Raw genomic sequence first — 20,258 nt, 5'->3', positions numbered from 1 at the left:
CTGAAGTTGAGACAATATATCAGTAATTTAAGAGTAAAACATTGCAATATGTATCATTCCAGAAGTGTGTGTACCCAGGGAATTCAGAATTGAGATGAAACTTTTAAAGGAATCCAAATAAAGGAAAGAATGGAAAACCATCCAAAAATACCTAACTCTGTGTTGTAGGGGTACAGATCTGTTACTATTATAGAGAAGTCATAGTACTTGTGGTCAAAATTAGACAAATACTAAGGCACACTAAATTTTACACATTAGAATTTTTTTTTTTCCCTAGGATCATTTGGAACATGCTGATGATAGAGACAGGTATCACATTTCTTAATGCATCTCAATCTTAATTTTTCTTCGTGAGCCGAATAGTAAAATATATTTGTAAATTCACCAGTAATTCCTACTGTAAAATCAGAATCCAACTTTTTTTTCTAAGTAGATACCAAACTTTTTATTATGAAACAAAGATGTTTGGTTTTTAGGAAAGTCCATTTAACAACAACTCGGCTCTGAACTTGTATACCTGGCACATGAATGGAGTGGATGTGGATTGATGTATGGGGAGAAAAGCAAAGTCTGTAATGAGATTTGTTGTTTTGCAAGTGTGGTGGTCACAGACCTGATGAGAATCTGGCAGTAGCTTAAGTCATAACTGACAACAGGCACAGAGTGTTCACGCTTTAATTTTAATTTTTTGTATGGCAAAATATGCGAGTCACAGGCAGGACATGCCCCCAGTGTTCAGGTACTGAATTGGTTCTTGTGAGACTCTTTCTTACCTCATCCCCGTCTCCAGCTAGAGTCTTGCAGATCTATTTACATCCTATCAAAGTCAACAGGAGGATTGTTCCTCAAAGCAGGCTTTTGCTTTTTCCTTTGTTTTGGGGGGTGGGGAAAGAGGGGGAGATATGCAGAGATGCTATTTCCAAGATTTCTGGCATAGAGAATAGTTGCTGCATCACACCAGATACCATTTTGAAAACTGCAAGGCAAAGGCGCTTGCTGAAATCTGTTGGTGCTTGCTGGAGGCCAAAAAACTGTTAGCAAAGACAGATAAATTAGAAAGGCGACAACTGCATTCCCTGGCAAAAGGCTGCTGTAGTTAAACGTGCAGAAGCAGTGGGCTTGGGGACTGAAAAAGGGAACCATAATGGGAAGACACAACTTGTAGAGGTCTGCGACCCTTCCTTCTAGCCTCAGGTCGGCAGTGAATGAGACTAATTCTCTCATGGCTGCTGCAGGGTGCTTGTTTTTTGGCCACATTACCACATTGTTGTGCCTAGCACAGAAGCTGCTTCCTGTCAGAGGATGTGGCACTTGTCCCCCAATTTCCCAGAGTATTGGTGGAGGCAAACTCTGTATCTCAAACCCACCTGTCCTAAATCTCATGCTTGGCACCCCGGCCATTTTTTTTTTTTTTGTGAGGGAACTACCCGCTTTGGCCTGGTAGAAAATCAAGCAGGTTAGCACAGCTTTGTCTTAGGTCCTGAAGGATTGAGAGAACCAGGTGCTGTGAAGCTGAGGGAGGAGACTTCCTTCAGCCAGAGCCCTCTGAGCACTAGTGCACGCGACCAGCATTGGCACCATCTGATCCAAGCTTGCAGCAGGGAGTCTGTAGAGCCCCGAGTCAGGTGTCTCTGCTATTGCCTTGGGCATGGCAGTGCCCTTGTTTCCTGTTCAGGGGCCCAAAACTGCTAAGGCTTGGCATGGATGGGGAGTTGTGGTCATTGAAACGACTCAGAAGGTCTGGTTTCCAGCTTCTGCTTACAGCTTCCTGACAGGGACTCCAGCTGAGCTGCTGGTAGTGTGGAATGAAAAGCTGGAAGCCCAGGGTTTCCAGGGTTCTGGCAAATGAAGCTTTGTCACTGAAATATAGTTCCAGCCTCATGTCTGGAAAGATAGCAAGGCCCTTTTGCTATGTGCGGGTCTCTCTCTCATATTAACCAGTCAGTGTGTTTGGGGGCTCTATGCATTAAGTAGATTTATGTGTTTAATAATTATTAGTTTCAAAGATTTACAATGCCCTGCTGCTGTTTCTGTGACTCTGCCTCCCTGGGGGGTTAAGAAAGTGAAAATCCTTCATCAAGGGAAAGGAAAAAATTAGAAACTTTAAATCTTCCATCGTTTGGAAAATAGGAGAGAATGTGGAGAGAATAAACACTGGCTTTCTGAATGTTGCTGTCATAGGTGAGTGCGTGCATATGTCTTGGGGTTGCACATTACACACGTGTTTAGAGAATGTGTAAAGGTCTGGATATGTTTGTCTCCTCCCTCTTTGGTGTAAAGGTCTGGATATGTTTGTCTCCTCCCTCTTTGCTTTAAAAGAGACATTTAAGACAAGTTAGGGGGCATAACCAGAGGAGGCTCACAGCTGTTCTGCCACTGTTTTGTTGTGCAGTGACCATTTCATAGAAGGAAGCAGCCCTCATTTATCAAGAAAAAAGGAGTGGGATTTACCAATAAGAAGATACAGCTACTTCTAATACACCCTCAATGTTTTACGTCATCTTCAAAGCTGTCTCTTGGTCTGTACTCATATCATCTCCAAAGCTGGCTCGTGCCAGAGCAAGTCCCACTGTGTGAACTGGGGCTCTCCTTTTCACGTAGAGTCACTATAGACTCTAGTGTCACGTAGAAACACTATAGTCACTATAAAAGGAAAAGGGAACACAAAGGGGAATTTGAGAACTGAAATGCCTGTAAGTGAAGCTTATTAACATATTCCTATGTGGATTTGGTGCAAAACGCATGCTGATTCATTAGATAATACTACTAGAGGCATATGGACTTCAGCATGCAACTTACAGAAATTGAATTTAAATGACCTATTTTGAAATGAGGGTTAGATTTGGAAAGGAAAATAAAACCACTTTGGATGACATAGTTATTTATAATAGTGAAAGCATTAATGAATTTTGAGCTAATCCTGATTACCTACAAAAATTAGAGGTCGCACAATAGAACTTAAGTAGAAGTAGCATGAAACTGGAAAGCGTGTGATGCTTCTGGGACGAGAAAGTTTAGAGAAAATGTGTGTTGTGAAAGATGAGAATTATATAGTAAAGGATTATACTTCCAGAGTTTTCTGAGGCTTTTGCATTTCCAGGTCCCAGGCGGATGACAGGCGTGTAGGAAGCACTAAAGGTCCTTCCATAAAACAAGTCCCAGAATCACAGGAGTAACGGGGTTGTATGGAAAACTTTGTAAGTGAAAGCACAAGGGCACATCTCTCTTCTGGTAAAGGGAGGTCCTTGTTATGCAGAACACAAAGAAGTGCTCTTTAGTTTGGAACTAACATTAGTGAGTGCTGAGGACAAGAACTGCATGGTGAAATGGCAGAGCTCTGAAAGGCAACCAAGCTTTATATCATTTCAACGTTGAACTCTGGGCACCTACTTACCCCAGCTCCTCAGCCTCCATCAACTCACGAAAAGTCTCTTGTCTTCTTCCTCTTCCTGACCTGAGCAGTCCCAGTGGCCTTGGTAGGAAGAACTGAGCTGTCTGACCTGGTTTGCATACCTAGGTGTGCAGACTGCAGTCTTGCTACCAGGCTCATACTGACATTAGGGGGTCTGTGGAACAGAAGTTTATCTTGAAATTTGGCAGCACAGAGAGGTAGATAATATTTGAGTGAAGTTGTGAAGAGTTTGCCAAAACACCCTCAGGGCCTTAGCAAATTGCAGCTTTTGAAGGACTAAGCTGCATTTTTTTGCTTGTGATTTAATTTTAAGAAACCCAGCAGAAAAATCCCTTTGTAATTGGCCTTGCAACCTTAGGTTGCTAATTCAGATTTGAGCAGCACGGTCAAGACAGACTCCCAAACTTTGGTTCATGGACAGCTGTCTGGAGAGGCAGATAACAGCCAGCCTGCAAAACAGACCCTTTATATGCAGGGAATCAAATACAGCATGCTTCAGGAGCACACGTGTCAGCAATGTAGCATCTCTGCCACCTCTTCCTGCAGTAGCAGCTTCTGGTCTGGCATAAACAAGTGTGAGGAGTGGCCAGTGTCTGGGCTCTGGCTGGCAGCTGCAGGGGCTAGGCTGGCCCACTCTGAGCATCAACAGGTAACAGAATACAATCCCTGCTCCTAGTGCAGATGAAAAAAAACCTGTTCATGGACACTACAGTCTGAGTTCACTGTGTTGAGGAGGCTATTTAGCAGGCTGTGTACAAAGCTTTCATGTGGTGCCAGTGGTTTGCAGGGTTTGGGGCTTTGTATGCTCTGGTTATAGAAGGAAGCTGCTCTTATGTCTGATAAATGAAGAATCTGGGGGGCTGTTTCTGAACTTGGAGTAACCTGTAACCTGACTTCAGCCAGTTTGCTTTTCTACTGCAGTTGTAGCAAAAGGGTCTTGCACTCAGATAACCAACTCAAAGCAAGTTGATGCTGTTGTACTGCTAGTACCTGACATATTCTGTGCATAATTACAGAGAGTGACAAGGTTTCCCACACTACCAGCCTCTTGCTTGTAACTGCAGGGGTATGCAGGACTGGAAAGCCCCTTTTTCTCCTGCACCAGCATTTGCAAGTGTTAGTGCCCTGTTCCCATGTGAGCTGAACCCCTTCTTGCACGCGTAATGTTTTAACACCTTTAAGGAGTAAAACATCACACCGTAGAGGGGTGCTCTGGCCTGCAATGGCCATTTGCTAGGCTATGTTTGCAATCCCAAGAACGAGAGCGAGAAAAGGACAAATGGAGAAGAGAGGGTTTTCTGTTAAGGGCTGGGGGGGGGGGGGGGCAGTGAAGATGCATGTGTGCACAAACATAGTTGAAGGTCTTCATTGTATCTGTTTGAGTATTTGTATTTATTATGCTGGACCTAAACATTTGTTTTTTCCTGCTGCTGTTATCTCTACGAGCTTTTTGTGCCTGCTTCATGACATTATGTACCACTTACATCAACAAGCATGTTTAGATACCTTTATGTGCCTACAGCCTTCAAGGGATATATGAGGACATAGGACTTTACAGTATCCTAGATATTAAATGCTTGCTTCAGTCATCTTTTTCTTTTTTTTTCTCTGAAGAAGAAATGTTTTGATTCCCCCCTTGGATTAGTGCTTATTGGCCAAAGGTGTCTCAACCCTCTGTGGCTGTAATCTGTCCTACTCATAGCAGACATGTTCAAGAGAGTGGAGAGGCAAAGGAATCATCATCTTACCATCGTTGCAGCCAGAGTGCTGCAGTGTGTGTCCCTGCCCTGGCTCCCAAATGAGTAGTCAACAGACTGATTTTGATTTCCAGAAGCCTCCTGTTTCTCAAAATGCTGGGAACAGAGGAGAAGAGGTGCTTCCCGGCACAATATTACTTAGGAAAAGCAGATTTTTGAGTCAGCTCCTCCTCTTGTGTTTTCATAGTCTTTTTGACTTATGTCCAGAGGTGCTGTATCTGTGCCAGGCACTCGGTTCCTTGGTAACCTAAGGATGGGTTGGATCAGCCCCCCTCAATGACAGTCTCCCGAGCGCCTGTCTTCACGTACTTTTGGAACAGAAGGCAGGAGTTGCGTTTCTTCAGATGTGGCTGGAAGATGATCAGGATTGTCTGTAGCTCTGGCTCAGCTGTGTGTGATGTGTACAGGACCCAATCTCAATAAGACCTGGGCTGAAAACTTGGCCCTGCTGAAGTCAGTGGGATTGTTTCATTTGAGTTACTTCATTACTTAAACCCGTCTCTGGCAAATGCTGAAGATTTATAGTTGTCTTTGCAGCATAGTCTTAAAGCATTTGCAACACACTTGTAATAGGACTACTGTTTTATTATCATCCTTCTGTAGTCAGTACAATTGTTCTACTTTTAAAATAACAAAAAGCTACTATTTAATATTTTAAAATGGATTCAGTTAAAATAGGAGAGTTGTATTACAGGCATAATGTCAAGATATGCTTAAAAGCATGTGGCTGCATTTAAACATTTCTGCAGGTGAAATGCAACTTCATTCTTTCAGTCCCAAATAGGAACATGTAAGGAATGTAAGGACAAATAATAATGTCTCCTTGTAAGAATGGAGCTCTGTAGTATGTTTTTCAGCAGGCTGTGCTGACTTGAGAACAAGACAGTTGCTGTTTATGCAGAAAGTTCATTCATAGAAATGTAAAGGCACAATGAATAGCAAAGAGGGGAACAGTGATAAACTGTCTGTGCCACTTAGGTGCTGCTGAATGAGTTTCTGCATCCTCAGCTTGTATGAGAACCTGGGATCTCTGGCACTTACCATTTACAGCACCATCTTGTATGGTGACCTGGTGACTCCATGCTGGAAAAGAGCACTCAGAAGATTAAAAAGGTCTTTCTTGGCTTCTTCTACCTTTCTTTGATAGCTTTGCATAGAAAAATGTAGCTATACCTGAAGAGGATTAGCCTGCTATGTATCTGTATGGGTTATTATTCTATCACTCTATCTAGAGAATTGCATGCCAGCAGTTTACTGAATTCTTCTGTCGGGCAGTTGTGACAGTGTTAAAAAGTAGGTCATTTGAATGCATTGCTGATAACAGTAATGGATTCACACATCAGCTGGCTGCTCCATACACATGTAACCCCTGCCCAATGTCACCTCCAGAGTGGTTCAGTCCCACACAGTGGAGTGTGCCATTTTGCTAATGCACATATGCATACTTTGCATTTCAAACTAAGGAGAGCAGAGAGCTTAGAAAATGCTAGTAATAGCTCTTCCCTACAAAAAATTCTCAGACCTGGGGTCTGTCAGTAGCCATTCGGGAAGGCTGCATGGCTGGGATATAGGAAGTGGTATCAGGATTAGAACTTGCTTAAAAAGTTAAATGTTGCAGGGAGGCTCTTTAAAATAAATAAATAAAAATATAACCCCTCCCTCTTGCTATCTTTCTGGAGTACACACACCAGAGGATACATGTTCAATAATGTCTGTGGGCTGCTCAGTCCCTGCAGCATCCTTTGGAGCATCCTTTCTGCTTCCCCAGCTGTGCTGCAGGGTGTGCTGGTGAAGTGGGTTGTGTGGCTGACACTGACCCAGCTCCAGGGTCGGTGGGCTGAAGTGACTGGGATGCTCAGTGCCTAAGGGTGCAGACTCTGTAATCAACAGCTCTGCATCGCTTTGCATGAGCAGTTGTTTCTTCCTACTTTCAGGATAGCTTGAAACTAACTTCTGAAGGTTGAAATCTTAAATACTATACATACTTCCTTCTGCTGTCCCCCGAATGGCCTAAAGCGATGGTAATAACCAAGAGCAGCCAGGAGCCGTGGGTTACATTTGTATGTCCTACAGTAGCTGTAGTTGAGGCACAGGAAGCAGCAATAAGCCTCTGCCCTGCCCAGGCCAGCTCCTCAACAAGCAGCATTGAGTTAGAGAGAGCAACTGCAAATGTAGTTATGCTAGCAGACCAGAAAGGCAGTGGCAGAGCTTAGGCTAAGGAATTAGCATCATCATTTGGCTGCTGCATGCAGAACAAGAGGTGTGACCACAGGCTGAGACATTTCTAGCCACTGTAACCATCCTCTGGTGAAACACGCTTTAGTTCCCATGGAGAGGATAGTTCACTTGTGAAGCAAAATCCATAACCTCTACTTGATCTCACCTATGAGAACCACAGTAATTTTGTACTTGCTCTCCAAAATGAAACTAACTATGGAAACATTGCAGAAATCATTTGCTTTTAAACTAGAAGAAGCAAAACAAAGCAAACCCAAGTCTAATCTCTTCTTAGAACCCACTTGTTCATGTAAAACACAAGGGCTGGGGTAGGTGTACTTTGAAGTGCAAGTTAAGAAAGCCCAAGAGGTGAGCTAAAAACCTGCCAAAATATGGTAGAGGTGCAAAACACAGAGTTAACTATTTGCTAATTGACTGTGCCAGGAAAGGAAGAGAGCGTTACTCAGGCTGTAGAGTGTGCCTTTCAGCAGTAGCGCTGGACAGTACAAAGTCTTGCTTAATAGGTAAAAGTAGCCTGGTTAAGGTCACACACAGCCTTTGCCTTCCCCCTTGGTTCTGCTACGATCAAGAATCATGTGTGTTTCTTAACTACTTAAAAATATTTTATTGTTGGATTCGCTTTTCTTGTATAAAGATTCAGGAATTGCTGATGAGACCAAAACCTGCAGCTTTAGAGAGAATGTATCTGAAGAGTCAGCAGCGATATGCTACCGCAGGCTGTTTCTGTGCGTGCCTGTGGTAGGAGGTTAGCTTTTCTAGCGCAGCATAACGCAGCAAGTTGATGGAAAGCTGAGTGTGATGCAGGCTTGGCTAATTGGAGCACTCCTGGGAGGATATGAATTGCACAGTTTCCATAATGAGTGGAGAGAAAAGATAGTTTACATCCCCTAATGTAACAGCGTCAGGACAAGATTAATAGCAGAACCACAGCAGCGGTGTCTATCAGACACTTCATTATTAAAGTGACTGAGTTTCACTAATGGTATTTTGCTGGTGATGGGTGCTGTGAGTCAGTAGGCAAAATCCCTTCCCTGAGTCTCCCCCAACTTTCTTATCACCAAAGTCCAAGCTTATAATGGACACATGAGCACAGAGATTTTTCTGTTATGAGATGCAATTAAATTGTGGTTCAGCTTCCAAACTACACTGGAAATGGGGTCATCTGAATTCACGACTGCCCATGGATCTTTTTATTCTGCTGTTGCTTTATACAGGGTCATCTCAGGAAAGTTAATGAAGAGTCATTAATTTGAGGTTAGGGAGATGAACTGGATTTGTGTAAATGTGCCATTTTCCTTTGTGTTTTGAGTACACTATACACTCTGGCCAGGTTCTCAGTGATACTAAGCTGTATCTCAGCCTAGAGAATGCTTGTGCATACAACTCGGGCATCATGAATTTGGCAGTCACCTTTGTTGGCAGTTATTACTCTGGAATGGGACGGCAGGGAGTGTTACAAATCAGCATGTGTGCACCAGGCTAAACTGGGAGGCCTTTGCTCTGAGAAGAGTTGTAGGGTTAGAAACCAAAAGAGGTCATTTTGCCATCATTTCAGATATTTATTAGAATACAAGCTGTGGTGGTGTTTACAACCAGAGAGGGAAAAGACCTTTGAGTCCCTGCTGCTCTAGGTAAAATGTATGCCTTTTTGCTGCTGGTTTTGGCAAAAATTACAATCAGCAATTTCTTATGATCTGTGCTGGCAAAAAGGCTGTGCATTTTTCAGATACCCTGTTTGCAGGAGATGCCTTTTTCACACAGATACTACTTGGGTTAACACTAGATAAGTGTCTCTAATCCCAGTGCATGATAGGTAAAACCTAATCACATACTGGTGAAGTGAAAGTTTTAGTGCAAATTTAGATCATTTTTGTCTGTAAATCTGTATCCCCTTCCTGGACAGACTTGTGTGTCTGTTGGCACATGCACCCTCAGCTCTTGCAAGACATGGTGCCAACCGCCCAGATTTAAGACCCTCATTGGTGCCAGAACTCTACCATTTCCAGTGTTTGGTATGGTGATAGCTCTGATAAACTTGGAGGCCCCATTTTGCTCTGTTCTGTCCTGCTGTAGAGGCTTGATGTGCTCCAATCTTGGCTTGGAATGGAGCAGAAGGTGAATCTAAAGTGCAGTAACTGTTTCTGAACAAATCCCTGTAAATACTCTGTCATTACTCAGAGAGAGTGAAATGGCAGTTCTATGTTCTGTCCAGTAACTGAGTGGGGAAACTTTTGAAGCCAAAATTACAAAATGTCCTGAGTCTGCCGTGAACAATGTACATGCAGTTGTCTGAAGATTTTTTTTCTCTGCAGTTACCACGATCACACACCTATGGAGCAAAGAAACTGAGAGTCTGGGGGTGCTCTGGGCATGCAGACCTCTTTCCTTGTGGCAGTCCATGTGCACATCCAAAGATGGTCACTTAACCACCTGCCTGGCCTGTTCTCTGAGCTTATTTGTTTCTTACTGCGATTGCCCGGGTCATCTTAGAGTGCTTGTAAACAGAGCACATTTCCTTCTCTCTCTCTCTTTTTTTTTTTTTTTAAATGGAGTTAACCACAACTCAATATTTGTATCATTCAAGCTCAATTAAAAGCACACAAAAAAGTTCATGAATAGTCTGCTTCTAATGAAGAGGCATACTTTCATAACAGCCGATGTTCAAAGATACTTTTAACAACGAGACCGAAGGATTTACGATCTAAGTATTTTAGTCATTAGAAAATTGGAATTGTTTCTTTGGAGAAAACAAACAGGCTTTGGGCTCTTCCTAAGAGCAGTATGAACTCAGCGGCTGGCAGCTAGTTAGCCCCCCTGCAGTATGAATTAATGATAAAACTGCTTTCGTTCAGAAGGGAATTTTATTGGGCAGGATGCCGGGTACCAACACAATGAGGTCTCCAGGCGCCCCTCCCTCTAGGGGTCTTCAATTACACTTCGTAATGAGCACTGTTTCATTAGTGAGGAAAGCAAAAGTCGGCACTAATTAAAATTAAATTAGGACACACTCAAGTTGTGTCACACAGTGTGCTGAGATATTAATAAAAAAGAAGCTGCCTTGAACAAGCATGGACCAAAGGGTCAAGTGATAACAATTAAAATATTGGATATGATGTCAATGCTGAATTTTTAACACTCCAGTTTTGGCTTTGCGTATGGAAAGACGATGTCTGGACTGGTTTCTGTAAGTTGGAAGAGGCATTGCATCTACATCTGTCAACATAATGTCTGACAGAACATTTTCCTAAAGCTTGCATACTTGCCAGACTATTTCACAAGAACACATGCATGTGCACATGTGCCTGCAACCTGGTGTTCATGCATGCTGTTGAGCTGACGTGTGAAAATAAGATGTACATGTCACGTGAAAACCCTGCATAAACTCCTGCTGACATGCAAAAGGTGTCTTGCTTGAGCACTCATGTAGAGAAGCAGTGCATCTGCACTGTTACATATGTATACCTTGAGATTAGCATATATTTTTTGATGTATATATTTCACAGGAAGGTGGTATCTTCTAGGAACAACTGAGTTCCAGTCCCAGCTCTTCGCTGCCTTCCTGGGAGCACTACTACTTCATTCACCTTAATACTTGTGCGGTGCTCTTGATAGTGATTCTCAGACGTTTTGTAGATGAGCTGCCCTTAGGTTTAGAGCATTGCCGAGCTTCCTTGCTGGTTCACTTTTTAAATTATCCAGCTTTTACTACTTTTGCCGTGGTCTGCCTCAGTGCCTTCTGCTGTTGCTCCTTGTCACTGGTTGTGTAGCGTGCTGCCAGGAGCGTAGTGGAGGCACCCACGCTGGTCTTGCTCAGAGCCAGCACAGGTCTGGCAGAGCACAGTCACCCCAGCTCCAGTTCTCCAGCTGCATCGGTCCAAGCCTGTAGCTAATTGTTCAGGCTAGTTGTTGTAAGCATTTTTGAGGAAAACTTACTGCCCAATTTAACTGTGGTGTTTAATTAAGTTGGTTCCAAAGGCATTTGCCAAAATATTAAAATATATTTGACCTTCAAAATTGATTAAATAGACATGATGTTCAGCGAGGCAAATTACAGTGAACATCTGTACATTTTGTGTTTAAATATACACACGTGGAGCTTGCTGGGCTGGTGAATGGATATGGAATATTCAGCACATACAGATTGTAATCTGGAAAAGAATTTGTTCTTCTCAGTGAATATATTCTTGCACATTAGTAAAATTGTGGCCAAGGCACTTCATGCAGCGTGCATCTGTTTGCCTGTGTAATAATTCTTAATGCTTGCTATGGTACAGCAGTAGATCGTGCATGAGACTTGCGTGGAAAACTGAGCAGAAATAGCATCCTGGTGTTACATAAGAATCCTTGGAGGTTCAGGCACCCAACCACCAGCCCACCCAAATGCCCACATCTGTATAAATGTATTTCAAAGAACCAAGTAGGCCTCATCACTGGAACATGTGTCTTCCTTTGCCGAAGTCCTCTTTCCCAAGTGTTAAGACAGTCGGTTCCTTTAAGCTTGCTGCTTGCTTAAATACTTGCTGCCCTTTCTGGGTGTTTCCTATTGTGGTAACTACAAAGCAAGCTCTCCATCCTGTGAGACTGCCCCCGTTTACCCGAGGTAAAACTGGCAAATATTTAAGGCACAGCACTGAAAGCTGACTGCTTACATTTCCTTAATATGTATTTACAAGACAGATCATGAAGCCTGTAAATATGTGTTATAATAAAAACATCCCTAATGTGTAACTGAATGCTCTGCCATAACCATTCCACATGGGCTGTTACTCGCTGAGGGCAATAACCTGCGTTGCAATAATTTCCTAATGTCTGGCTTAACAAAGACCCTGACTTCACTAGGTCATTTATTTACAATTCTATAAATGCTTTACCTTTTTAGTGCAGTCAAAACATGCATTTGCGGATCTTGTGGGGATTTTGTTTCTTTTCTAGTTGTATTTGATTATAATGACATACATTTATACTGTGTTTTCCATCCAGGAGGTAGAGATATAGCTCAATAAAATGCGTGTGACTTCACCGACACAGAAGTCACTCAGAGGTGGAGCACAGCATCTGCCGAATACTGCACACAGACCAGTTTAAAGACTTTTAAGAGATGCTTTTTAAAATCCCATGTCCTCCCCAGAAAATCTGAGCTAACAATCCAGAGTTGTTGAAAGTGAGTGTTAAATCTGCTAAGCAGAGCATTGATCACCTAGGGAAAGACGCAAAAGGAAAAAGGAATCAAACAGATCACCAGAAAGCATTCCTTAGCACCTTAGCTTTCCTAGATGCCTCCAGTCATATGATTAGCTTTGAGGCGAGACAGTCTGTGAGGCTAATGGTTTTGCTCAGCGCTTCAAATTATTATTTAGCTCTTTTTAAAATTTTCAAGTACCATCCCCAGTGCTACTCTGCCAGAGTCCCAGGCTGCAGACAACGAGCATTATAAATGAAGATCCACAATCCTAAGCTAAAGTACTTAGCAGTAAGAGGCTACAGAGACCTTAGTGTGGTTGGTCACCTTAAGGAAGTGAACTTGGAAGGTGTCAGACATCCCAGAATCTGTGGAGAGACCAGGCTGGTATTGGCAATCTCGGGAGATACCCCGCAGAGAGGAGCCCAGCAGTCCCACGCAGATTCATCCCGTGAAGATGGCAGCACATGGCTGAGATGGGCTGCTCGTGTTACTTGCAGCATGCAAAGGATAGCTGAGATTTCAGTCTCTAGAGCCAACAGTCTGGCACTAAAGCTATAAAAAAATAAAAGCGTGGGAAATAAAAAGAGAGCGCTCCTCCCAAATACATTTCTAGTCGGTGTTACTCCTCGTCCTATTAATCTGCACTCAGGAAAGGTACAAGCAGGCTCACTGTGGATGAGTAAGTAGACAGTACACCAACATGCACACACAACACTATTATACTGGCATGCCTTGTACAGGCATTTTCTTGCTAGTTCCTCTTGCGTTTCACTTAACTTGCTGGGGATTGCAAAGGAACACGCTTCTGTGTTTGCTTTTATTGAATTACTGGATGATACATATCTTTGCTCTGTTACCTAAGACTGGCTGATCCCATTCAGGAGCAGAGCCGTTTCTTTTTGTGGTACAGAGGTACTTGCTTTTGCCTGCTGCAGCCCTTTCTTAATGGTGAATGGAGAGTGAGAGTGCGTGTGTGTGCGAGCGAGCTTTACAAATCCCCTTATACACACCCCTTTGGCAACCTCTTTTATGAAATTTTTATTAGTATGTTCAGCTATGTGCATGTCCTCAGGAATAACAAACAGCACAGAGAGAATATATAGCCACTCAAATGGTCCAGGGGCTTCAGAAGGGAGGTGAACAATGCTACTTTAAATATTGCAGGATGGTTTACAACCCTGAGGGAGGAGGTGTGGGGGAGGAGAGGGGAAGAGCAGATGGGCACAGTGTCCATTTAAGGTGGTCTGGCACAATTACTGGTCAGCAACGGTGTGATTTATATTTGGAGGCTCCTTCCAGCCCCTGTTTCTCTCCTGAGTTTGCATACATGTCTGTCTCCAAAAATGTTACCTTGGATTTCAGGGGGTTCTCCAGCTAAGCTGTGCCATAGTGAGTAAATTTAAAGATTGACAGAACATTTCAGTGATCATTTTCTTTTGACCAGATGGATGCCTGACATGGCTGACATGCCCTGTGTTAGAGGGCTGACATGGCAGGTAATGCTGTCTGCGTCAGCCACAGTAAGCCAGTCTCAAATCACAAGGAGATGTATGCCTGTTGCGGGGCTCTGCTGAGCTCAAAACCTCTGGTAGGACCTGAAAAACATTCAGAAACTCCACTGGCCGTGATCCCAGACACAAGACTGGCTTCAGGCTGTGCAACACGGGGAATCAAAAAACTGTGTTATTCCAGGCTTTTGGCTCCAGGAACTTTGGAACTGCAGAAGATCCTTGCATTGATTGAAGGCCTAGGTGTTAGAGTAATCCTTAGCAAAGAGCCTCATACTGCAACGTTCTTAGGATGTGCGATTTCCACCCTGGTCAGTGGGAATTGAGGGTGCTCTTGCATCAGGGTTGGAGCTGGGGAGGTTATGCCGATTCTTGGCTCAGAAAAGAAACAGACTGTGCTGTTTGTATATCCTCAAATCATGTTCGTGTGTTCTTTGCGCCTTTTTGAGTGCCGGAGTTCTGTGGCTGGTGGGCACAGAGCTGTTTTAGTTTCTTTGGGAGAGAAGGGACCTGGTATCTACTGCAGTGTAGGTATCTGTCTACAATTAGGGCCTGGTTTATCTGCTAGTTAAATTGCACTGAATAGGACTGTATTTATGTTTGCCAATTCTCCTCCCCAAGTGACCCATTAAATCACGTTAATCCCTCCACTCCAGTCTGTTCTTCTACTAAAATCCATGTCTTCCTGTAACTTGCTTCTCATAATCACCCCATATGCCCGTGCTCCCATCTGAGGTGGAGGACATTTAGCCTGGTGGTCAGCAAATGAAGTTTATAGTCTAGCAACTGTTAGGTCTTCTTGGTTTCAGTTTTCACTCACTGTGTGATCCCCTGAGAGGCCTCTGACTTTTTGCCTCAGTTTCTCCATCTGCAAAATTGTTTATCACATTGCAAAGCTTAATGCGGCAAGGTCATTGAGGGACCTGATACATAAAGGCTAAGGAAGAGCATTTATACTCACATGAACCTTGATAGTGATAACAAAATTAGCTTCATTCCCCTGGTTTACTACCAACAGTGGTATCAGACTCCATAATAAACTAAAACTGCCTGTGTAAGAGTTCTGGTTGATCTGTTTGCACTAGCATTATTCTGTTAATTATCATGGCAGCATGGTGCAATATCACATAAGAGCATTAGAGGTGAACTGTTTACTTAACTTCAGGGTCTTCAGGCATGTGTTTTGTATATGGAGAGACAGGCAATGATCCTTTAATGCCATACAGAAGGACCAGTATTTGTATTTCCTTAAGTGTGAGATGATAATACACTATCAAGTATTCAGCTCTTCACGATGCTACAAGAATAATACGAAAGGAACATGATATCATGCTGAACAGAGACTGTGAACTCTTTGGGGCAGGAACCATCACTTTTTGTAATGTACACAGTGTCTCTAGTGTGATAAGCAGTGCGTCCCTGAGATTATTAAGCATTCCGTCAGAAGAATGTCATTATTGTCACAACAGACTTGCCTGTGTGATGAGACTTGCAAAGAACAGTCTGATATTTTAGGGATATACATGCAAAATATTCAACGGTTGGCTGTCTGCTCCTTGGAAACCCAATTTTGTCCTTATATGTTGACTTGCTTCAGCTGTTCTGGGGTCCAGAGGCCTGTGACAGAAGGGCTGTATGACAACCTTATTCGGTTTTATGATGTCTGGAGTGTACAGACACGATTAATCCAATGGAGCTTAAGGATATGGCCAGGCATGTACACTATCCAGCCACTAGAGTAGTCAAAATGGGTGTGACCCAACAGGAGGCTGGAAAACTGCCTGACACACTTGGCAAGTGATGTAATGCTCCATTCTCAGGAGGAAATTCTTTATTGAACCCCTCTAGCAATGAACTTTTGGCCTGAAGCTGGAGTTTGGATTGCACAAACTCAATAAATGTGTAATTATAAATACCAGAGACACACCAAGCCCCCCCCTCCCCCTACAAGTAGGACCTGTTTCAGAAGTTGGGAAGGAGCAAACATCTAGGCAGTGAACCCATTGCAGGAGCCAGCTGCTCTGAAGGAGAGCAGCCTCTGCTCAGGGTGTGGGCCCTGCAGGAGATGGCTCCTGCCCAAGAAAGTGTCATCGGTCATCCTGGGCATTGTGGCAGCCAATCAAGCCAGCAAAGCCATCAAACTTTCAGCCTCCTCCTCAGGTCTTGCTGCTTTGAATTGGCTGCTTGACAAGTGTTTGGTAATTCTGCTTTTACCTGAAGTCATTACCTAATTTAGAGTTTGTTTGCAGCTTTGCCATTTAGGAGCCAGAGCTGGATGGGAAGCCCACGGCTATTGGGCTTTCTCTGATGTGGGAGATGGTATCATGCAGAGGGGGAGAATCTTAACTTTCATAAAACATCAGTCTCCAATTTTTTTTTTCTTCCTCTCTTCTTAAATTAGAGTGACTACAATGTAATGCAGAGATACCAGAACCACTTTGATGGTAGAAATCTACCTGTAGCAGCTTGAAGCTCAGCACTGGTAGACCTACCCTGCTCCTCTCACTCCAAAGGAAGGATGCAGAGTTTGTGGTCCAATGACACTTCCACACGTGTAATGATACAGTGCTTTGAATGGCAGCAGAAAGCAATGGGAGGGTCACTCAGGCATGAATGTTTACTAGGTGATTTCAGGGCAAACTGTGTTTATGATATCCCAGGCTAAGTGTATATGTGCCCACCAGTTCCAAAACAAACACCCTGATTTTCAGTCTTACGACTTGAACGATCAGTGTTTCACATACATCTGTGCTGAATGGGGTGAGGTTGGGATGGATGAAAATTGTTTACAACTTCATTTCAACTATGACAGTGTGGGGTGGTAGAGGAAGAGTCATCGCTCTTCTTGAGAAATTGGAGATGTTGGTTTTGTGGGGTTAACCAAAACCACGTTAACTGTAGCTCAGCCTGCATGTAAGGCTTCTGCACAAACCTCTGCTAGTTTGCATGATGGTTTGCTGAGCCTTTCATGTACAGGGTGGATCCAGCACTGAAATAAGCAAATGAAAATGCTGTTGAAGGGTTAGGAGTGGAACCAAGAGATGGCATATTCAGTCTTTTCTGTAGGCCAGGAAGACCTGTCCAGCCTGCTCACTGCAATTATTAGATTATGAGAAGAACTCAACATTATTTTGAAGTCTGCTGTACATCTAACTGCAAACATTAGAATTGACTGTCATTAAACAAAATCAGGCAGGGGCAAAAGCCAAAAAAATGTTACTCTTCTGTTAGGTTGGAGAGTGGAAAAAAGAATCCTCATCCTAAAGTGTTCAGAGCAGTCATCCTAAGGCCGTGATGCACTGTGCAGCACCGCTGTGTTTGGAAAGCATTATGATAAAGTAGGGGATGTGTGCACGAGTGTGTTTGTGGACATGTGCATGCATTTTAGGGTTAGTGAATGGAAATGTTTTCTTTTCATTTCTACCTGAATATGGATTTATCTTCCTCCTTTAATATACCTACCACATGACTGTTTCAAAACTATACAACCTGTGACAGTTATGAAGCACTGTTAGTAATGACTGTCAACCAGGGCACCTTAGTGATGATCTATCTAGGTGTGAGGGACTTTATCATGGCTCTGTAAACTTTCTCACCATGTTTCTTGAAGACCCAAAGGACATTAGAAGAGGTCATGGAATAGTCTGAACATTCCTCCGCAGGACACGGCAGATTATAGTACAGCTACAATGCTTCTTGCTATTACAGCAGGAGCAGCAGCATAGTTCTATCTTGGAGGTTTACTTAGTGTATTCTTCAGATGTATATGTATTAAACAAATGTGACCAAATCATTTGTCACTGCACGTGTGCAGTTTGCTTATTTTGTTAATTCTATATAGGAAAGGGAAGTCAAACATTTTTGTGACCTTTTTAACCATGTTGTTTTATAACCCTCCCAACATTCTTTTCCTTCAAATTCTGTAAAGTGATTCCCTTTGCCAGTCTTTTCCCTTTTTCTCTTTGAAGACTGCTGGTCATATAACCTTCTGTTTCCTTTTGTTCTGCCTGTGGACTTCAATTTGTTTTGGCACTTTCTGCAATTGTGGAACTTGAAATTAAGCTAAGTTTTTTATATATGCTAAATTAGTTGCATTAGTTCAGCATAATATTTGTTTTAGCTGTAATCATAGTACAGTATTATAATATGAAGGTAGATTATAGTTTATTACAGTGTATTACTGCAGTTAGTAAACAATGCTATCCAGTGTAATTGTTATATCAATATGACTGTTTCAAGGATCTACCAATGTTTGTACTAGAAAACTAGATTTCAAGGGTTTATAATTCATCCATTATATATTGCCCGAAGGTGGAACTTAGCATAGTATGTACCAATATTGGGGAAATCCCTGTTCTCTTTGTGCTATCTACTGGTTTGAGGCCTATCATGCTTGGAGGAAGATCTAACCTCCTACAGCTACGGCTGTGGAGGCTTATCTTTATGGGTAGGAATCCGTGCCAATCCCTGCAACTGAAGGTAGATATTTACTCTCTCCAGCTTCTAATAAACATATCTTCCTTTTCTTCCTTGGTTTGCTATCCAATTGACTCGTATTACACTTTCAGAAGAAGGGTGTGATAGAGAAAGCAAGCAGGAAAGGTTTAAGAGAGGAATTTGTTTCCCAGTCAGCAAAGAGATGAGAGTAAGAAATTCCTGGAGGTGAAGTCCCAGTCCCAAACTGCTAGCTGCTCCCTAACAGTTAATGTTTATTCCTTATTTTCACAGGGAGGGAGGTATGATGCACTAGAATTAGTCATGCTCCTATCTCCCTAACCCTAGGGTGTGTTCTGGGGAGCCTTCTCCTGCTTTAACCCCAGGGAACCTAAATGGTGTGTCTGTAGGAGATTTTTTAGTTTTCTTTTGAAATATTGTCCCCTAGCAGACTATCTTTCTCTCCTTCTCCTTGGAGCCTGTTCTCATTTTAGTTAAGGATGAGGCTAGCTATATCAACATCAATGTTTGCCCCTTGATAAGGGACCCCAAATCCACTGTTCCCTTCTTGATGCCTGTCAGCATCATGATATCAGATGCAGGTTTGGGGTATTTGAGTATGGATGCATACATATATTTGTTTCTTACTGATGAAATGCTTACAAAGAACCAGATGCAAACGTGAGAATAGATGGTGAGTCATAGAAGACATGAGTGAGCAACGAGACTCCTGATGCAAGGTGCTGATGTTGGTGTTGCGAATGCCCTGATCCAGAGGCAGCATGCTGCGCGCACAGAGGAGCTCTGGGCTGGAAGTTCCCGTTGGTCTAGGGAGGTGCTATGTTGGAGTGGCTGCTAAAGGGAGCTATGGTCCATTTGTAGAGAGGCACCAGAGGTGAGGTTGGAGATCCACTGGATCTGTGAGTTAGCAGTGGTATGTCCTGCAAACCTGTTAAGGTAATGATGATGATGATAATAATACTTAGCAAAGTTCAGAGTGGAAGAATTTTAGGGAGATCTGCTATGAATTGCTTACCCTAGCTATGTATTGTGTATGGCTTCATATGCAGGTGTAGGTAAGGCTGAGAGTGCAAATCCCGGCACAAACTCTAGAGCCATACCTTTTCCCCACTCCAAAGAGGAGTGCAACAAGGATGAGATTCCAGAATGGGAGCAAAACGAATGAGCTTTTTGGCCTGCGGTGGACCCTGGAAGAAGCAAGCTTTGCAACTCCTTGCGAGTGTAGGAGTAGTGAGGGCCAGAACGTGTAGGGGTGAGCTGAAACCAGCTCTTCTCAGGTTGATTCAGGGGAATCCTCTCATGACTCTCCTTTCACCCATCCTCCCTTCCCACAGGTTTCATCTGGGAGGGTGAAACACAGCTTTGCAATCAGAACATTGTCAAATCAGTAGTAATTGGAAATTCAATAAATAATCTGCAATAATAGGAACAAGTGCTAGGGGGAGCAGAAGAGCTGCTGGTACGACACCCATCATTTAAACAGTAGGTGTTGCTGGTGGCTTGCTGCAGTGGTTAGTAAAAGTCTTTGAATCTATAAAATGTAGCACTAGATGCATTTAAAAGAGATATGAATGTATTTTAAAACTTCCTGGATGATTGACCGTATCTCCTAGAATTCTACCTAATCAGTTGCACTTAACCTTCAATTATAATAGGCTATGGTCTTGTGTAGCACTGGTCTCTCTGCAGGAAGCAACACAGTGTAA

Source organism: Buteo buteo, chromosome 11 (genome assembly GCF_964188355.1).
Source record: "Buteo buteo chromosome 11, bButBut1.hap1.1, whole genome shotgun sequence".
Classification (NCBI taxonomy): Eukaryota; Metazoa; Chordata; class Aves; order Accipitriformes; family Accipitridae; genus Buteo; species Buteo buteo.
This window is presented reverse-complemented; position numbering follows the sequence as displayed.